Here is a 14,369-nt window from a genome sequence, read left to right as displayed (position 1 = left end):
TAAATACATTTCAGTGAGCGTGTTCAATACTTGCCCCTCTGTCATTCCATTTTATTACACATAACTTTGGTTTCTTTGCATATATGGATGACTTGGGTTCTTACCAACACGTGGTATAACTTTCACATCAATAACACCTTTAGAAATGTATTTACTGAGAACAAAGGTTGACATGTTTAAAGTGGAGGCGACACCAAAAAATGTGCACAAACAATCACTAAAAACTTACTTTTCCAGCCATCAAAGTAACAGTTGTAGTTTATAATTTCTGTGTTCATATGGAGGAAGCAGTTCATCAATACACGTGAAGTTGTGGGTATAGGAATTAACGGTCCTCTGTACTTGAAAACAGTGTTTCTGTTTCTCACTGCGTTTTGCAATCACCTTTCAAACTGTCCAGTCAAACACTCCTGACACTGTCTCATGCAAAAAAAACTTCACTTGGAAATACATGGTCACCTGATGAAAATGGTAGCTGACCAGATTATCACTAATATTACGGATTACAATTCATGGGATTCTAAAGAACATTTTTTTTTTTCTCCTTCTGCTGCATATATACAGTAGTGTTCAGAATAATAGTAGTGCTATGTGACTAAAAAGATTAATCCAGGTTTTGAGTATATTTCTTATTGTTACATGGGAAACAAGGTACCAGTAGATTCAGTAGATTCTCACAAATCCAACAAGACCAAACATTCATGATATGCACACTCTTAAGGCTATGAAATTGGGCTATTAGTAAAAAAAGTAGAAAAGGGGGTGTTCACAATAATAGTAGCATCTGCTGTTGACGCTACAAACTCAAAACTATTATGTTCAAACTGCTTTTTTAGCAATCCTGTGAATCACTAAACTAGTATTTAGTTGTATAACCACAGTTTTTCATGATTTCTTCACATCTGCGAGGCATTAATTTTGTTGGTTTGGAACCAAGATTTAGCTTGTTTACTAGTGTGCTTGGGGTCATTGTCTTGTTTAAACAACCATTTCAAGGGCATGTCCTCTTCAGCATAAGGCAACATGACCTCTTCAAGTATTTTGACATATCCAAACTGATCCATGATACCTGGTATGTGATATATAGGCCCAACACCATAGTAGGAGAAAAATGCCCATATCATGATGCTTGCACCACCATGCTTCACTGTCTTCAATGTGAACTGTGGCTTGAATTCAGAGTTTGGGGTCATCTCACAAACTCTGCGACCCTTAGACCCAAAAAAGCAACAACAACATAACTTTGGTTTCTTTGCATATATGGATGACTTGGGTTCTTACCAACACGTGGTATAAATTTCACATCAATAACACCTTTAGAAATGTATTTACTGAGAACAAAGGTTGACATGTTTAAAGTGGAGGCGACACCAAAAAATGTGCACAAACAATCACTAAAAATGATGAAATGATATTTAAAAAAAATCCTGAACAATAAAAGTCAATGGTATGTGAGCAGGTGAAGGATAAACAACAGCTGTGCTCTATTTCAGCCATCAGCTGCGGGCATATAGTTGCTACGTCATCACAAGAACGGCACCTGCTGATTCAAACCCAAATCAATCGTAAACAAGGTGGAGGTCGAGCTGTTTTTGGACGATTTTTTTTTTCTAGTGTGGAGCTTTTTGTTAAATCCAGTCTGAAAGTGTGTCTGAATAAGCTGTGGAGGACACAGCCTCATGTGGAGGACACAGGGATTTTCTTCAAATGAAGACTTGAATTTTCAGCTATGGTTTACTGTAAGGCACATGGGAAGACATAAGGCTAGATTTAATCTCTGACAAAATGAAAATAGTCACGTCGAGTTGAGTCATGTCTGCGAAAATGAAACACCCCCATGAAATGTACATGGAGGCTCAAAACCAGTACAATAATCTGTTTGGAGCAGTTGATATTTTTGTGCCAGCATAATGCACAGAAAGCAGGAGAGGTGAAAACATGCACAATTCACTGAAATAAGGCTGCACAAAGGTTGTTCAGGGTATTTTAGTTGCAATTCAGTCTAAGGTGGGAGTCTGAAAACACAACTTTCAGAACTACATCTGCTTCTCTTGCACAGTAACTTTGAAGATGTAATAGAAATTATTACTAAAAAATTGCAAACTTTACTTGATGTAAATCTGCAGCATTATGGACTAATTTCCAAATGTTCTCTCATGAGTGGTTTATTAAATATTAATACAATAACATGCTTTTGGAGGGCGGTATGCATTTTCAGAGTTCCTCCGTCCATGCCCAGTTACCCAAAATGACCGATATTCACCCTCGTCTAACTCTTTTTGGGCAACTGGGCATGGACGAAGGGCCTCAGAAAATGCATACCGTACGACAACTGCGTGTTATTTGCATTATTATCACTTACTGAAATACACAACACATGGAATCCCATTAACAATATTTAATGTCATTTCAAAACGCATGACATCCAGCAAACACGTACATAAAAAGTTGGCTCACTTTAACTTTTGTCGTGTTGGCTGGTACCCCACTGCTCTCCAAATTCACCAGGGCATCCTCATCAAGCTGGCTGCTTTGGCTGCTGTTCCTTGTTTGACTATCCATGATAAAATCATCCAGAGTATCCATATTGGGACCAACACACACTTCTCGCCTTTTCATGTTATCGTCTGCAGACAGTTCTTGGGTTGCGCATACTATGACGTCATCAGTTTATGCATAGCAGGCGGGTATTGGGATACCCGCCTGTTACTGCAGGCAGGTATGGACAGGTAGCGTAAATGTAAATCTATGCTACCGGCCCAACAACACCTCAGTAAGTGATAATAATATGCAAGATTGTCCAAAATGATATGATGCAGCCAAATTTTGACAGTGTGCAAAATGATACAAAAGGTTTAAGGTTCAGTACTCTTACTACTGTCATAACAATAATATCACTTTGTACAACCCTAAATCAGAAAAAGTTGGGATGATACGGGAAATGCCCCCCCCCCCCCCCCCCCCCAAAAAAAAGTGATTCTTACATTCATTTTGACTTTTACTTCATTGCAGATGGTACGAAAAACATTTCATGTTTGTGTGGTCAACTTCATTTCATTTGTTAATATACATCCATTCCTGCGTTGCAGGCCTGCATCATATTCAGAAATTGCCATTCCTTATCACAATACTCAGTGGTGGACACAGTTCCGCTAATCTGCTAACCGCTAATTAGTGAAGCTAAGTTTTTCGTTTGTAGATTAGAGTTTCAGCTAACCTTGAAAACCATCAGCGGACCAATTAGCTTCCGCTAAATTTAGTTCTGCTAACTTTCATTCCGCTAACATTTTTCTGCTGCTAAAATGAGTCAAGGTTAAGGGTCAAAAATGTTTGTAAACCCTAAAATCATACATGTTAGTTTCTGTCTGCAACAGTCAGGACAAAAATATATCAAAGTAAGGTGTAAAACTGTGAATTATCATTCAATAATCTATGGTAAGTGGACTGCATTTCTATAGCACTTTTCTGTCTGCATCAGAAGCTCAAAGAAGCACTTCAGAAGCGCTTTACAGTGATACCTTGCATTCGCACAGACACACTCACACACTGATGTCAGAATGCTGTCATTCGCCCTGTTGAGATATCCCATAATCCCTTGCATGCCAGAGAGGCACTGCAATCAAAGCAACGTGGAGAAACCACAATTGCAAATGAACATTATACTACCAAAATGTAACTTTTTATGCCTTTCGTAACATTTATAAGAGACTGCATGCATGAGACCCCTGAACACTTGCTAAAACAAATGTTCCAAATATTCCATGTCTGCTACCTTCAATATATATATATATATTACTCTGGAACAAACAGCACCAACAGTACTGTGAAGAGAAGAAGCAAGACGTTAAGAGAAGATACTTCACCTTCCACCACAGTGACAAGAACAGGATGCGATCGTGGCTCACGGAAATTCCCATTGTAAATAACGATGAACTCATTTGAGATTCTCATGTGTTTTCATAAAACGAACACAATAACAGCATCTAAAAACTTGGATAATATATTCACGAGTTTTAGGCACAACAGAATAAAATTTTACTGTGTGATGTTGATGCCATTGTCCGTGAGCAGCGGTTAAATTGCAGCACTATTTGGACATCTTATAGCAGTCCACCATGTTTGTTGACTTCTCGCTATAACCTCTCTGAGATTTTGCAAGATTTTAAACCTCAATAGGGTGAATGCAAGGCATCCATTACACACCAGGAGCAACGAGGGGATTAAGAACCTTGCCCAAGGGCCCTTATCAATTTTCCAGTCTGGCTGGGTTTTTTGTACCCAGAATCCTTTGGTCTGAAGCCCAATGCTTAACCACTAGACCATCACCTCTTGATGTTGTTAAATCAGTGGTATTCATTCTGGTAGAGATTATGGCATTCTGGTGTTTGCCTGTATGAAGTACACACTGCTGAGAATTCACAGAGCTGTTTTTGTTTGTGTACGCACCAAAGTGACGGCCTGTGTACGACTGAAGGATGAAGCTGCTTGGCTGGAACACTGTCTGTCATTATCTTATCTAGTGTAGGGGAACCAGGTCTGTTTCCACAGGGTTGTAATGCTGACGACATATGTTCTGTGTCCAAATGACAATCAGTGCACTCTTGTTGTGTGTGTGTGTGCATTTGTGGTTGGGGAGCTGATTTATTAACTGAGACCATAAGGCTGTAACTGATTGCTTTAGTGAGATGCGCTAATGTTCTCATGCTGTGAGCCCTACCTTGACAGCGTCATGCACGCGTGTAGCGCTGATGCTGTATGTAAGTTCTGATAGTTATCTAAACTGAACGCTAAGGTGGGTGCTTGCTGCAAAGTACTTTGACATTTTCAGATTCAAGATTCAAACAACTTTATTTATCCCTAAAAGGGCAATTCATCTTCACACCCAATTACCTCAAACAAAAATACAGCAATTAATCCACAATTATTACTAGCTGAACATAATAATGACACACATCAGAATTAAAACAACCACACATATACATTTGATTTGTTTATGTATGCTAAGCTTTGAAACAGTCCGTCATTTGAACTGAGGCAATATGTGTGTGGGGGCTGCAGCAGCATTTCTGCTGCGTGGCCAAGCTTGGGGGAGTGGCAGAGTGGAGGCCGGGGTGGGGGAGCATGCGTCATGTGTGCAGATGAGTTCATATCAGTCTCTGTCCGTGTTTGCATAGAGTCTGGAGTGGCCTTGATGACCGCAGACTGTGTGTGTGTGTGTGGGGGGGGGGGGCAAATGAAGATGGAGCCAGATCCTTCACTAAGGCCGTTGAAATCCTTCTGGAGGAAAACAAATGGGGTATTTTAACCTTCAGTAGCTGATAAGGCTGCCATGTTTGGGTTAGGCAGAGAATTAAAGAGTTCCAATACGGCCTCTGTTTAACTGTCCAGATCCAGTTGTGAATATTCACTGGTCTCCAACATCAGTTCATTTTCAGGGCAAACATTTGCTCTGAGGATTAACAATTTGCGTTTAAGTTCAAGAGTTAATGCAGTGTGAGATTGTACCGCCTTGCCCACCTCATTAATCATGATGGACAGGTGTGGGGTTGTGGTTTTGGTAGCAGCCGTCTTGCCAGTTTTCTGGTAGGTCAGGGCAGTGCCTAATCCAAGTAGCAAAAACCCTCCTGCCATAAAAGCAAATAAGAACAAATCCTCCCACGTCTTCCAGGGAGAGTGGTGCTTAGCACATGATGTGCCATTTCTCCCAGGTGTCGAGAACATAGCCCACAGGATAGATTCCATCTGGGCACACAGGATCCCCTACTTTTCTTGTTGAAAAGATGGTGTCAATAGCGTTGAGAGACCAGCTGATCAATTCCATGGTTATTCCAAATATAGTTCGAAGAATTTACAGTCTGGTGAAGTTGGGACTTTTGAAGATTGGGGCAGAGATAGTTCACAGATATAAACAGAATTTAAATCAGTCAGTGTTAGTTGTCATTCCCTTTAGCGCTCTGAGGTCCATGAATGCACATGTGCCTCTAATTGTACTTTTCATCATGTTTATAGCCACATGGTGTGTCTTGTCACATGTACTCTTCACCCTATGAGGGGTTGCACTGTGACTGCAGCATCTGTTAGTTGGAGAGCTTCACTGAAATACACTCAAAACTCTGAAAGAGCTGTCCAATTGGCCTGGACACACTTATTTTTTGAAATACTCTTACAAAGAAAATCATTGTCAAAAAACATCCACTGTTACCTCCAGAAACAGTGCAGCATTTTTTTTAATTTATTTTTTGACATTAATTTTTATGACTAATGGATTTTATTAATCCAAAAAGGAATTATTTGAAAAGAACAGCAGACAGGTAAGTGATATTATTTTACTATGCCCACATTGCAAAATAATGTTCCATATCTCTGCTGTATAGTTTTCCTGTCAGGATTTGGGTTTGTTTCCTGTTATTTCTTTGTTTTGGTTTGTTTGTTCAGTTACTTTCTGTTTTGTTTAGTCTCTTGCTGGGGTTTTTTCCTGTTTGGGTCTGTCCCTTTCTCTCTTGTCTGTCTCTGCTGACTCTTGGTGGTGGGTGTTTCCCTCTCTGTGGCCACACCCTCTTTCTGGAGCATTCCATGCACACCTGCTCTCAATATGCATCTCATCACCTGGGTTTTTATAAGCTCCTCATTTTGCCTTGCTCCCTCACCAGATTGATGTGCCTACTGCCTTCTCTCCAGCTCTGTTTGTGTATTCTTGACCTGCTTGCCTCACGTGTGTTACGACTACCTGCCTGTATTCTCGACCACGCCTATGCCTGATGGTTTTGGTTTTGTTACTCTTGTTGGACTGCCTCACTGTGTACCGGACCCTGTTTACTGTTTCAGTAAACTGCTTTTACTTACAGAGCTTGTTGTCTGAGTCCTGCATTTGTGTCCAGCCGAGCCTGTCACCTAGCCTACAACCAGACCAACAGTGGTGGTGTTGCACGGTACAGCGTAAATGTAGTCTTTTTTATTTTTTAAATCTAATATGCATATGCCGCAGACATGAATGAGCTAAGCTCGTCAGCATCTCACGATGTCATTTAGGTCCTTCAGACTTTATTTTGAGTAAATGCTTCAGGGGAGCATTAGCATGGCAAAAACCTTTTAGCTTCTGGGGAGCTCCGCCCCCCATACTCCCCACCTTTTTAAGCATTTTCTTTTTTTGCTTTTCAGCTGACCCCCCAATTACAGCCCTCTTAACTCCCTGCCACTTTAAGCATTTTTTAAATGTAGATGTAAATTAATATTCAAAGTTTTCAGCTAGTTGACAGTAGGACTGTACAATATGGCCAAATTATCGTATCTCAATATTGTCATATAAATTGTCATGTAAATATTACTTATATACATGCTGTCCATATTCTTGAGCTGTTTAGGTGGGTAGGGAAAGTTCCCATGGGATAAAAAAGCTTTTCAACCTACCATCCCTGGTTTTCAAGACCAGGCAACTAAGTTGCTCTACTCTCTCTCTTTTTTTTAAAAGATATTTAAGTGTACCTTAGTAAACACTAGTAGAGTTCCACCTTAGATTTGAAATGTATAATAGAAGATATACCGTACTGAATTTTCATATCAATATGATATACAATATGACTATGATTTCACACAAAGTGCAGCAACAGCGAAAATTAAACATTCTTAAATAAACAGTAATAATACCACACTCATTTTGCACTCATCATAAGGTTCGGACACTGTGCCCTCCAAAAGTATTGGAGCACTTGGAATTTCTCACATTTTAATTTGTTTATGCCATTTTAAATACAAGAAATACAAAAAACAAACAAACAAACAAAAAAAACAAAATTATTTTCTAAAATGATTTTCCTCAAACTGAAAGCAAATCTCTAAAACTTGATAAAATTGTAAATATTAACCCTCTGGGATCCGAGGGCATTTTTTGGACAATTCACTCACCTGGCATAAATGTTTTATTATTGCTGTTAACAGCTCTCCCTGCATCCCACAATCAAGTTTTATGTCTCGTTTTTCAGGACAACCTGTGCTTTCAGAATATATATGTTTTTGTTGTGTTTTATAAGTGTAATAAAGGTTTACAATCAAAAATAGGCAAAGAAAAAATAAAGCGAAAAATAATTTTCCACACTCATTTATTCAAAACACACAGCAAACTATAATAAACAACTGTTTTGACACTTTATAAAGGTAATTTGAGGTCTTGTGTGAAAGACTGTACAACAAAAAGTTTCAAACAATAAACACAAATGCACATTTTGAACAATATATACAAAATGGTCTATGCATTTTGTTGTCCATTGATATGGTAAACAGTGCTTTACGCTGAGAAAGCAACAGAGTTATCCAGTAACATTCACATGCAAACTAGTGGAGCAATCCTGATAGTTACACACTCTTTGTTTGAGCACGTGAGATTGTCATCAGATGCTCTTTGTCTGCTTTCTGTTTTGCTGTGTGTAATGGCACAGGGCACATTGGAATAGTATGTAATCATTGGAGCACCCAGGGGGCTATTCAAACAGGCCAACTAGTAACATATCACTCCTGAAAACGATCTTTGGCTTTTCACGTGAGGTAACTCTGCCCTACGATTGGATTTTGGAAAACCATGTGACGGTGAATCAATTCCGATTGGACACTCACATTGCACACATCATCACACAGCTTCTATGAGGAGTACAAAGATGGCTGATGGCTGGCTCGAAAGCCCGCGGAGTTAACTTTTCAGCCAAAAAAGTTTCTATCTCATATCATTAAAAAGTTATTTATAATTTAGTAAAGCTTGGTGTTAGCTGTCGTATACGACGGTGTTGGCCCCAGAGGGTTAATCAGTTTTATTGACAGTTTTCTTTAGAGAAGTCAGGGGATGGAAACATGAACATTTCCAAGTCACTGAATATGTCTTAGACTTAATTTACATAATTATGAAGAAATACAATAGTTTCTTTCACCAAAACATCAAATCTAGGCTTTCATCTCAAATGTACTTTCTGTCAAATTGTAGCTGAACTATCGGGTCTTCTTTTTAAGAAAATCCTCCTGTACACCACTTCTTCAGGAAGCTGAATTTTATATTTGTAATTAATTTATATCAAGTTGTAGAGATTTGCTTTCAGTTTGAGTTAATGAAGATAATTTGAGAAAAAAATGTAACTGAAATTGAATAAACAAATTAAAATGTGTGAAACACCAAGTGTTGAAATACTTTTGAGGGTAATTGAGAAACACTGAGGAGCAGCATCTTACGTCTCATATATAGAGCAGCAGATCAGAGAATATTTGAGAATATTTGGAGTGGAATCCTGCAAATGGCAATACAAGCATCACATTCGGCACAAATAATCCATCGACATGAACTCATAAAAAAAAAAAAAAAACCTGATTGGCCACTTGAATTTTCAAAAGGCAGCCAGGTAGGGGTCAATTGAAGAATTACACAGGGGTCAAAATTAAAAGATGCTCCAATCATATAGAAAACTACACCACATTATTTGCCTGATCATAAAGATTCTGAAAAAGGTATAGTTTGGACAGTCTGTGACTGAATGGCGTTATGAGGTAAAAGCAGCAAGAATGGTGACAAAGGTCAGTTTCAGTTTGTACAGGGGTCAAAAGTTAAAGTTGCTCCATTGATTTTGCTCCTGCTGTATTTGTGCTGCATTTGATGCTTGTACCACCATTTGAAGGATTGTTTCAGTTATCTGCTGCACTAATAAGCCAACAGAGCATGAACCAGCTGTTGTCTGTTAGTTCAAATGTGTATTTAAGGCAACCCGAATTAAAGGAGAAATGCTGCTTTTAACAACCTGGACCTCAATTCTGACATAAAATACGGTCGTTTACTAACAAATATAAGTTTGGTGTGATTAGAAGCCCATAGGTCAAACAATGTGTTCAGTTCAAATCTGAAGCAAACATTTTTGTTCTTCTACTAAGGTAGATTAGAACTTTTTGTGGTACACAGCACATACTACTGGACAGGAGGAATCGAGCAGTCAGTGTGACTCACTGATTTGAAAATGCAACTCTTTCAACCAGACGTATGGTGCTGTGACATGTCTATCATCTGTGTCCAATCAGATTTCAGGGGAAATCCTGGCCTCCGCTCTAGCTCCACCCATGCCAGGAAATGTTCAGCATTTCATGTTTCACTGTGACTGATAAATTGGCAGTTCCTGTTTGAGTGTGAGCTTGCCATTGAGTTCCCACAAGATTCCATGGGATCTCATCTGTCAATCCAGAAAGTGTCGATTTAGGAAGTGTTTGACATTTGAACATTTCCTGTTTTACTGTGGATTTGAAAATTGGCACTTCCTGTTTAAGACGCCCTGTACTATGAGTGAGCTTCACGCAGCTTCGCTCATATTATACATTGTTTATAATTCTTTCATATATTACACTACTTTTGTGGCCTAAAGACTTTGGTAAACCCATTTCTAATGCCCAAAGTTAATAAAAATGCATATTTAGTAATATTTGAAGAATTTTAAAATCACATTTCAGCACTTTCAGCTTTAGAGCCAAATTCTGTATTTTACACATTTTGCCAGGCAAATGCACATGCAGAAAGCAGCAATTGTTCTGAACATTTAGATATGCAACACATGGGCATTATACCATATGCAAGTACCTTTAAAAGGGGAAGGTATGGTAAAATCTAGAAAATGCCTTTGTACCTGTGGAAGGTCTTCTGGTGATGAAAAAGACCTGCATGGACATGAACGTGTGCACACAGAGACATAATGCTTGACATTATTGTAGCGCATGGCCTTGATTGATTTGCCCTAATTAAATAAATCCCGTGTGAGGCCTGAATATTTGCTACATTATGTTAGTTTGATTGTAGCTGTGTATATATGATACTCATTCAGCCTTTGAGACTGACCTCACATGTAAATTCCTAAATGAATGGAAGTATAGAGACTGGTCACCTGCAGTGCTTTTTAAGGTAAATTAAAAACTGTTCAGTCTGTGTGTAACTGGGCTTTCTTTCACTGTTGTTCATGCTATTGTGCACTTTGTCACAGATTGAGTGAGCTTTCTTTTTTTCTTTTGAGGTTACAATGCATGATTTGTAATATGTTGTATCATAGGTTCTGATGTGTATTAAAGTTGTGTTATTGGTAGTCTACACTCCTGTTTCAAACCATGTTTAAAGTTTGGACTCTCTCTGAAAACAGAATCCTCTCCAGAATTCTGCCACCACAGGGAAGAAGAAAAGCAGCATAGAAATCCAGAGTTAGTAGTTTTGTTTTCAATTAGATTTTACTTTTATTTCAACACAATTGTTTCCCAAACTGAATTGTGCACACAGTGTACACGCTCTGTAAAGTTGCTATGTGAGCCTTTCTGATTATTGTACCCTTCTAACACAAGCCCTAAAGTGAACACTAAAAACATTATTATGGTCCAGTTTTGTGGTGCAGCCTTCCTGAAGACCCGAGGGCAGCTGAAAGTGTCAAAGTGTTAATGGCAATTTTAAGACCTACCTTTTTGACTTGGGTTTTGTTTGTGTGTTTGAGTGCTCATTGAGGCTCTGACCGCATCACTTCCCGCTGATTACTTGCGATACTGGGGAGTGATGATTAGCTATACAAATCATTCCCCCGGCTAAACCCCCAGGTGGATGCAGGGTGGAGGCGAGGCTGACAACTGGCAGCATTTATTGATGCAGCAATGGTGGCATTCACAGGCAGAGGGTAGAGCTGGGAAATCGAGTCTTAAATAGCCCTCCCAATTTGCAGGAAGTATTTGGGTAAATTATAATGAAAGTGAGGCATGACAAGTGAATGGAGAGTGAGGCAGCCAGAGTTAACTGCCAGAGGTAGCTCACAGGTTCGCTCCATTATGTGAAGCACTTTGTGCTACACTTTAATGGATGAAAAGTGCTCTATAAATAAGGGTGGATTGACTGAATGAAGAAATAGGCTGCACTGGGATTTAGACCATGTTTTTGGAAGCTTAAGGTGCAAACGCTTTCTGATGTCTGGTGATGTCAAGACACCACATCTTCGCCCGAAAATACTGTGGACCCTGTAAGTATTCACAGTGCTTTACTTTATACACATTTTGTTATATTGCAGTCTTGTTCCAAGATGGATGGAATTCATGTTTTTCCCTCAAAATTCTACACACAGTACCCCATAATGACAATGGGATTTTTCTTTTTTTTCTTTTTGCAAATTTATTAAAAATTAAAAACTACAAAATCACATGTACATAAGTATTCACAGCTTTTGCCATGAAGCTCAAAATTGAGCTCAGGTGCCTCCTGTTTCCACTGTACATCCTTGAGATGTTTCTATAGCTTAATTGGAGTCCACCTGGGGTAAATTCAGTTGATTGGACATGATTTGGAAAGACACACACCTGTCTACATATAAGGTCCCACGGTTGCATTTCAGAGCACAAAGCAAGCATGAAGTCAAAGAAATTGTCTGTAGACCTCCAAGACAAGCGTGTCTTGAAGCAGAAATCTGGGGAAGGGTACAGAAATATTTCTGCTGCTTTGAAGGTCCAAATGAGCACAGTGGCTTCCATCATCCATAAATGGAAGAAGTTCGGATCCACCAGGACTCTTCCTGGAGCTGGCCGCCCATCTAAACTGAGTGATATGGGGGAGAAGGGCCTCAGTCAGGGAGGTGATCAAGAACCTGGTGGTCACTCTGTCAGAGCTCCAGCATTCCTCTGTGGAGAGAGGAGAACCTTCCAGAAGGACAACCATTTCTGCAGCAATCCAGCAGTCAGGCCTGTATGGTAGAGTTGCCAGACAGAAGCCACTCCTTAGCAAAAGGCACATGGCAGCCCACCTGGAGTTTGCCAAAAGGCACCTGAAGGACTCTCAGACCATGAGAAACAAAATTGTCTTGTCTGATGAGACAAAGATTGAACTCTTTGGTGTGAATGCCACGTGTCATGTTTGGAGGAAACCAGGCACCATCCCTCCAGTGAAGCAGAGTGTATGTGCATCTCAAACCTACTTATATAAGATGCATCTATATATTACACCTTTGTAAATAACAGAAAGACTCTGCCCTGAACTTTAGACCACATTCTTGCTGGTCTGTGGTGTAATTTCTTGCTTCGTGTGGGAACACAAATCAATGCAATTGCTGTGTACTCTGCACAATACATGGATGCTGAGTGCGAAAATGACAACTTTATAGCATTTCACCATTGTACACTACACTTGTGTTACACTGTGCACTACTTTGCACTGGATAGATAATATGTCCTACCGCTATCGACCTGTGCGGCACACAGTACATCCAGGAGGTCTAAAACGAGCTGTTTTGGGGCTTAAATGCTGCTTATAGCAGAAGAGCTTCTACAGACCCAATCAAAGAACAGAGGGAACTTCATGATGTTTTTCATTTCACTCCAACTATAATAGGTAAATAAAAATATTTTTACACAGTTTGGCTGCTTTAAATGATCAAACTCAAATTTCACCCCTTATTCATTTATTTTCTCAATCATTTATGCAGAGATTTTTTATTATGATTTGTGGAACATCTACAGGTTTGTGGTGGAAGGTTTGCATATTGCTGGATCACACGGAGTGGAATGGATGTGAATGTGTGCCGACACATCTCAGATTTAAAATATATGCAGTTTGACAGCTAACTACCAGCATAAATGTTCATATTTTTCAAGCTTCAGCAAGCTTGAAAAATATGAGAGAGAGCTTCAGAGATCCTCTCTTCATTTTCATTACCATTTCCCAATGTTTTTTTCCTGAGTCAGTTGTGTTTATTTGAATAAAACTTTGATAGAGTCCTTTAAAATGAAAATCGTTATAAAAATGATTATGTAATTCACCTGTATTTAAAATCTGCTCCATTTTTTAAAATGTTTTCTCGCAATAGAATGATTTAGCAGAACCTGTCAGTATTTAATGTCACACTGCCTTGACATAAATAATGTTTTTATGAAGCGTTATTTTGCAGATCTGTTTTCTGCTCTGCTGTTTTTGTGGTGTGGATCTTAGCAGCTCTTAAAGTCTGTCAAAGCAGGACATGCTTTCCAGTCGAAGCAGGCACTTTGTATAATTTTTCTCAACACAAAATGTTACCTTGTTCCCAGTTGAAAGCAGAGCACCCTTTGACACAGAACGCTACGTTTTTGCATTTTGGCAACACAAGGCTCTGGAAAGTGCTTTTGTCTAGCTTTAACTGTGACAGTTTTGTGACAGACACGTTTTCTGATTCAGAGACGATGGACTGGTAGCAAATCAATAGTGATTAGAACTGTGCATGTCTTCTTTTAGGAGTTGATGCAATTTGATTCACTGCATCGAATGGAATTGTTCCCGAATAAAAAGTTATTCATGAATTGCATCTTAGCACATTAATTTTTCCATAATGAATCAGAATAACCAAAAGTGCCATTGTTGAATTTTAAAT

The 14,369-nt window shown here is 39.2% G+C and overlaps 1 protein-coding gene across 1 annotated transcript in view; it reads left to right on the top strand.

The window, feature by feature from the left end:
* Nucleotides 1-14,369, top strand: part of LOC117527670 (alpha-1,6-mannosylglycoprotein 6-beta-N-acetylglucosaminyltransferase B) — a 275,993-nt gene that overhangs the window by 158,176 nt on the left and 103,448 nt on the right.

Source organism: Thalassophryne amazonica, chromosome 16 (assembly GCF_902500255.1).
Source record: "Thalassophryne amazonica chromosome 16, fThaAma1.1, whole genome shotgun sequence".
In the NCBI taxonomy this organism is placed as follows: domain Eukaryota; kingdom Metazoa; phylum Chordata; class Actinopteri; order Batrachoidiformes; family Batrachoididae; genus Thalassophryne; species Thalassophryne amazonica.
Note: the sequence above shows the minus strand (reverse complement) of the source record. Positions and strands in the feature narration are given on the sequence as shown.